The sequence below is a fragment of the Anser brachyrhynchus genome (genome assembly GCF_964034855.1).
Source record: "Anser brachyrhynchus genome assembly, chromosome: 18".
Lineage (NCBI taxonomy): Eukaryota > Metazoa > Chordata > Aves > Anseriformes > Anatidae > Anser > Anser brachyrhynchus.
In genome coordinates, this window is record NC_137711.1 from 8,207,069 (window position 1) to 8,214,456 (window position 7,388).

The following is a 7,388-nucleotide window of genomic DNA, read 5'->3' on the forward strand; positions in this document are numbered from 1 at the left end:
CACAGACACGGAAACGGTCACTTGTTCTCAGTTGGGGGCGGTCAGGGGGTGGACATGGCTGCAAAGGGCAAGGTAAAGCCCTCCATTTTGTGATAAAATTAGCAACAGGGATCTGCCCCATCTCTTGTTGCAGAAAGGCGAACAGAGACATCAACACCACCTCCAACTGTCACACACAATGTGGCTCATCCCCAAGTACAGAATATCCACGAGCAAACAGGGATGGCAGTTCACCCTTTGTTAAGAAACCCTCTGCCCCAAAGGGCTGAAGGAGGAGCTGGCAAAAAGAACGACTGGTACCAGAAAGCAGGTGACGCTCCTGCTGCCCCACAGGAACCCACCTGGACCGGCAGCGTGTCTCAGAGCCGGGAGCCGCTCACCAGCACCACAGTCAGCAGGATTTCACAGCATCCGACTGTGCTGCATCCCAAGCAGAACATTTCAGCGGTGGGTGCTTCCCTGGAGGCATTTCCTCACGGTGAAAGAGCAGGTCCAAGGGCCAACGACACCAGGTTTTCTTTTTATGCCTGTATCACACAGAAATTCCTGTTGAAATTACTTCTATTCTCAGTTGCATTAACATCAGGTTTCTCCCCCTAGTTTTGCCCTCTGATGCGTATGTTATTTGTGAGAACAGCTACAGGAGAAAGCTTGGGACTGAAATCCCCTGCAGGTTTCAGGGCAGCACAACGGGCTGCTGGATCTTCCAGTTGCCTGAATGAGGTATTATAACCAAAAATATACCAATATATATACTAATATATACCAAAATACCAATAACTATGCAACCAAATAGCCAAACAGAAATCCTTCCACCTCCACCGTGCCGACAGAAGTTTTTAGAAAACAGAGGTGTGCAGGAAAGCGTGTGATTTCCTCAGGACATTTTAGGGAACCGTCTCATCACGCCAGTCCCAGCATTGCTAATTTAACAGTGAGATCGGAGGGCTGTTGAAACTGGCAGGGCCTACACAAGAGAGGGGAGAGAAAGACTAAGGCCCAATACCCGTGGGTTCACGGGCAGCCTGAAAATAGCTGAAAGAAAATCTCCCCATAGAAACAAGTTTTCAGAATATCACTTCCCCTATTTCGGGGTGACTGGGATTCATACGCCCTAGTATTCGCCCTCTTCATATAGCTCTATCCTGCCACAAGGACAGCAGATATGAGACAGGAATCCCTTATTGCAAGACAAAAAAAACCAGCCCATTTAGGAGGAACTGGCAACACCTTGCCTACAATTTTCATGCAGCACTGCCGGAAACACAAGACTTCTTGCTTATGCCGAAAGTCAAACTTCTCTGTTGATTTAAGCAGATTTCGGTGCGTGGGTGTGAACAGTTCAGCATAATCTACAGAGGAAAGCTGGGCTTTCTATTTTCTCCATCCAGCTTCCACAGGTTTTCTATTATTAATACACAGGGTAACACCCCAAGCAACTCATCCATATCGCAGTGGGAAGACAAACAGAACAAAGATCATGGAAGAGGAATGGACAACAGTTTTCCAGGCTGATGATACGCTGAGGAGACGATTTAACAAAAAGCCAAAACAAAGTTCAGAGGCCAACAGGTTCGTCTGATTCTCCCTCCCAGCCACTCTGTCCTCATGTAAACCACGTCTCAGAAGCATCCAGAGGCAGTAACTCCTCCATCTTGTAAAAGACAGCTCCGATTTTTAGGACAAATGTCAGATCTTGGGACAAGCCGAGGCAGTCAGTCATTCCACCTCCCTGCAAATCCCTGGGCGGCTCTATTTTGTCTGTCCGGTCACATTTTCAGTAAGTGCTTTCTTCCTTCCAAAGGTCACAGTAGTGTCCATTAGCTGCTGGGCTGCAACACTGCACCTCTAGTATGAAAAATCTGGATTTTCAAATGGTCCTTGCTGCCATGAAAGGGCACTAGACACAAACGGAATGGCAGCTAAAGGGAATTCAGGGTGACAGGAGGAATTAGAAGATTCTGTACAAGCTCTCTGTTGAACGAACACCAAGTCCAAGCAGCTTACAGTAAGATGAGAAATGGAGGGATGAATCCAACGTTGTTATTTATCGTAAGTCAGGACCTGCTTCACATATGACCCACTAACATCAGATTAAGATACTATCTCTTCTGACATCTTTCATTTATAGGGGCCATTCTCTACACCCTGGTTAGTCATACCTGGGCGTTCATCTCACCAAATCAGCTCCCAGTTAGCTCAGGCATGACTTCTGCAGGAGTACAGGCACCAACAGACACAATGCTCTGTACTAAATCAGCGCCGTCACACACTGGTTTTCAACCTGTATTCCACAGACTATTAATGGTCTTCAGAAACATCTACTGCCAGCAGACTTCTTGCTACCACAATTCCAAAAGTATCTGGAAACTGGAGAAAGCTGATAGCCAGTCCTATGATGCTGGAAGGCACTGAAAATTAATTAGTATCATTTTTAGGAAGACTTACTGAACTGAAACAGCCATCCCCCCTTCCTACAGACGAAGCACTTGCATCACTTCCCACCCTCCCATTTCCTTAAAACCAGCACCTCGAGTAACTCCTACTTCCATCAATTATCAGTAGCAGAATTCCAGCAACCGAGTCACATCAATAGAGGTTGCACAATAATCTCTCACTACATGGGCTACTATTCTCCGCTTCCTTTCTGAGAAAGAGCTGTAACTGCCAACAAGGTAGACAAATTACAGAGAAGGAATGATTCACAAAGTCTTCTTCGTAAGGATCACAGTTACTTCTTTAAGGGAGTTAAAAAGAAAAAAAAAAAGTCAAGAATATTAGAAAAATGTAATATACGTTGCAAATACCTATTTCAGATCTTATCTGATGCTATGGCAGGCAAACAATTCAAACACGTCTTGCCCTCAGGAAAGGGCTGTGTTTGAAGAATGCATCTTCTCTTCCTCCACAATGACGTAAAACCACAAAATCTGACAACAAACTTTTACTCCGATGACTTAGCTAACTTACTGCACTTGAGCGAGGCAACAAATTTTGTTTCATCCTGAAGATGAAACAAAATATAACCTTTGGGGACTGGAGAACTGAGGAAAATTTTAAATATATATATATATATATTAAAATCTGGTTCTGATTAGGAAGAATTACTCAGACTTGAAAGAGGCTGGGTGGAAACCAGTGAAAATATGAGTTTTCCCACATTTAGTAATTAGCTAAGTTTAGCCAGTCCCAGGAATGCTAAATAACAGGCAGATCACAAAATAGCAATTTTCTGATGAATCCTGTTAAGGAGAAAAAGATTGTGCACATCCTTCTTCCTAATTCTTGCTGAAGCAAAACACTACTCGAGGTCTCAGTTGGAGCTGTGCAGGACCTCTCTGCTGTTTGTATAAAACAACAGCACCATCCAGCGGATAAATAGTACTTGCTTTTCCTCTCCCACCTCTTCACATCCATCTACAGAAAACGCAGGGTATAAGCTTTATTACAATTTTAAATGCTCTAGTGCTGCACTTATTTTAGCCTTGGGTAAGAAAAGGTCAGACATTTCAGGAGAGTGGTAAAAAATAGCTCCCAAAAGAATTAAATTTTCCAGCACCAGGCATCTCTGTCAGCAGACAATTTTGCAGCACCATCTCCCTCCAAATGTTACCGTTCCTTGCACCACGACTGCAATCTCTTAACTGCTGCAGGGGTGGAAAAAATGACCCCCGCAGAGGTAAGCGGTCATCATACCTCACCCTTGGATTTTACCACTGGAAACAACTCTGCAGCCAGATGTGCCGCAGTGAGTCTACACATGACCACACGGAGAAGGCACGCAACTCCCCCGCTACGTTCAGCCCAGTTAGCACTGCCAATTTTGGTGATGTGTTGAGGCTGGTTAGGATTCCCCAGGACGACGGCTGTTTCATCTGCCTGTACAGTGGGAACCCTTACAATTTGGTTTAACATGTGAAAACAGCCAATTCCAGCAGCAGAGGTATGATACTACCCTCTCACAGAAAACAAGATCAATTAGCCCCTTTCTTTGAGACAAACGAAGATGAAACAAACTATGTGAGACTTCCTCTTTTGTTTGTTTATTGTTCCAGATACAATTTAGCAGTGAACAAATGTGAGCAGTACACAGCATTCTCAAGAGCTGACCACACCATGACTCACTCACTACACACTGGTAACTCAATGACTGCATTCCTGACCTACTTGGGGAATTAAGATGGCATTTCGAACAGACTTTCCACTTTAGAAAAAGGAGCATCTCACAGCTATTCCAAAGTTCCTGGCTGAGATCCACTAATTAGAGCTTGATACGTACAAGATAATATTCAAAGTAAAAATAATTCACATGGACTCCCATGTTGTCCTTGCAGAAAGCCAGATTCAAAGACGTAGTGCTAGCACTACGTTTTCATCTCCTTACCTTACCTTTAGGAATTCTTACTATCTAGTGCTTCTTCCATAACTCACAGTCTGAATATGTACTCAGACCAGAATCTCTGCTGTTTCATTTGACATTCAGAGAGGACTCACATGAAAGATCAGATTCCTGGAACACGTCAAAGGCCCTATAAAACCCCACTTCTCTGAGAAAAGCTTTAGTCATATTATGGACAAAAGAGAATCATGCACACGCCACAAAGAGAAGGTATGCATTTTCACTACACGTTTTCTACCACCTCTGAGGTTACGCCGGTCAGACAACTTCCAGAGAAACACAGGCAGAGAAGGCTAAAACATCGAGGTTTTAAAGATTTGTCTGTGGCCTTTTTCATATAGTCCTCATGTCATCTCAACATGATTCATCCAGAAAAGCTTGGGAGGTAGTAAGGTGAAACTGTCTTCTTAAGGAGATGCTTACGCCACACATTCACTGCTTGATTACCACACCAATTCCTTATAGCCAGTAGTTACTGCATGTTTCAGAACTGGCTATTTCACTCTTCAGAGGAAAATGTATTTTCTAAAATAGTCTGTTATATAAAGCATGGTTTTTGAATTCTCTTCCCACCATTCTTATAGGAATAAATCCAGTTTATTACAAATTCTGAGAAACTGCAGATTTATTTCCCTGCCAGACACATGTAGCCTGGATACAGTGATTAAGAGAAACAAGGGACTGGGGGGTGCTTTTTTTTTTCCTCCCCAAAACTAGTCTGGAAACTCCTACTTGTTCACTTCTGGTGGATATTAACGAGAACTTTTGCCTTTGATTCATTCTGAAAAATGCCTAAGAGGAATTTAATCAAAATATTTGACATAGTTTGCAAAAAACCCTGTAACTCCCCTGAAGAATGCAGAAGGCAATGTAAGATGGAAAATAACACTGTAGAAGCAAAAAGCAGAGGGTTCATGGTGGGTATGGGGCCACAATCTGTTACAGCTATTACTATTCTTATTTCCCTTGAAGAAAACGACAGTGAAAACCCATCTCTTTGCTATGAGATACATCTGCCACATTCACTGGCACAACTCCTCATAGGGTTGGCACAGTCAACCACTTTGTCTTAACTACTAATGCACTGGGCTACGCCCAATTATAGGTAACTTACACCAGCTTGAGCACAAAGGAGATGCTATCAAATCACGTAGCACAGAGTTTACCAATTTCAGAGGCAAACTATGCAAAGGAAAGCAAACATAAGAAATCTGCAGGGTAACTTTCTAAAGATGAAATCCCTACCAAGGCTCCTAACAGAGTCAAAGGAGGGGAAATCTGCTGTTTTCTGTCTTCAACTCTTCCACCTAGAGCTCCTTGGCTAAATCATTCTAACTTACAAAAAGAAAAAAAATTACACTGGATCTCTGTTCCATGCTCAAAGACTTGTCTGTGCCTGTATGAAAGACTAGAAACACATCCAAAAACACTGAGGATGTGTAACAAAATACTCTTTTTCCCTGATCCACCCAAGACCAGACCAAGCCAGAACAACCTATTCTTTATTTGCTCAATAGTGTCATAACACTGGGCTACACCGAAGCACACCTACTAGGAGGTAAGGAACACACATAAATAAGAGCCCCAGAAGAAGAGAGAATAATGAAAAGGAAAAAAAAAAAGGGGGGCAGCTACAAAACACTTTGGCATAGATCTCTGACGAACAGAGCACACACGTATATACCATCCCCCCCCCCAGCCCTCGGCCGCCGCCATTTTGTCATGCGGCCGGGGGCGGGCCCCGCGCATGCGCGTCCCCCCTCCCCCGCGGAAGGCCCGTCGCTGGCAGCGCCCGGCTGTGCCTGCGGAGTGCGCATGCGCACTGCCTGACGCACACGCGCACGGCAGTTTCGTGGGCTTTCCCTCCCGGAAGGAGCTGGCGGTTGCCATGGCAACGGGGCCTGCTGCAGGGCCTGCTCCTTCCGGTCGTGCCACCCGGTTGCCCAAAGCCCCCCGCCCCCCCCCCCCCCCCACACACCCCCACACACCCCCTAGCCATGTCCAAGGGGCTCCCGGTTGTTAGAGCCTGGCAGCGCTGTGCCGTGCCTTCCTGCAGCAACCAGGGGCTGTATGTGCAGGCATCCCTGTGCCTCATGGCTCAGGCAGAGGCTGCTTAACTGGCTTCATTTCTGTCTTAAATATGGGCCTCGTAAATGGCGGAGGGCTTTTACCACTGTCCTGTCATCAGCAGCACCTTGCCGTTTCAGTCACACCGCCCACGGGAGGTGTGGTGGGATGGGGTTGATGGCAGCTGTTCTTCCATGCTTGAGGCTGTTGCTGCTGGCACAGAGTTAAACCAAGGTGTTTGAGGAAGTGTTTTTGTTCAGAGAAGGCTCAAATGTAAAACAATAAATACAAAAAGACTTCATAAATAAACTGTAAAGTCTGCGAGACAAAGACTAAAAAATAAAAAATCATCCAAATCTTATTTCTCCTTTGCCTGCTTTCAAGGAGAACTTTGGAAAAGGATAAGGTTGGGATGAGGGAGAAGTCCCACATAAAAATTTCCTACCTTTATCCTATTGTACAGTCTGACAAAGGAAATTGTGGCCTAGACACACAGCAGCTTTCTGCCTGCTTGATTTTTAACATCATGAGACAACTTTGCCCACGTAATTTCTTCATGTTGAACGAGAGAATTTTCAGATGCTACATTTAGGTGAAGTCATGACTTGGTAGTAAAGCCAGCTTGATCTCATAATAAGGGTACACTGACTTAAGTGAAAACATTTAGAAGATAAAATGATTCTTAAAAGTCAAATAGTATAGTGTTACAGAATGTGTTGTAGCGTGAAACAGTGACCAGATAATGAGATACTTGGTAGTATTATCAGACTCAAAAGAATTACACAAAACAAAAACCTAATCTGAAAAGATTCTGACCCTACAACTGGGTCAGAAAATTTTTCCTCCCTTTGTCAGCAGTTATTAAAACCAAGAAAATCCTTCCTGATAATAAAGCGTTTAACAGGATTTCATAGGAGAGAGA

At 44.3% G+C, this 7,388-nt stretch overlaps 1 protein-coding gene across 2 annotated transcripts in view; it reads right to left on the reverse strand.

Moving 5' to 3' along the window:
• Positions 1 to 7,263, reverse strand: part of ST6GALNAC1 (ST6 N-acetylgalactosaminide alpha-2,6-sialyltransferase 1) — a 28,800-nt gene extending 21,537 nt beyond the window's left edge. For both annotated transcript variants that reach the window (XM_080560496.1, XM_080560495.1), the window contains exons 1-2: positions 5,645 to 7,263; positions 342 to 527 (exon numbers count right to left, since the gene is read on the reverse strand). The gene's annotated coding sequence lies outside the window, so the exon portion shown is untranslated. The remainder of the gene's footprint in view (positions 1 to 341; positions 528 to 5,644) is intronic.
• Between the last annotated feature and the right edge of the window lie 125 nt (positions 7,264 to 7,388).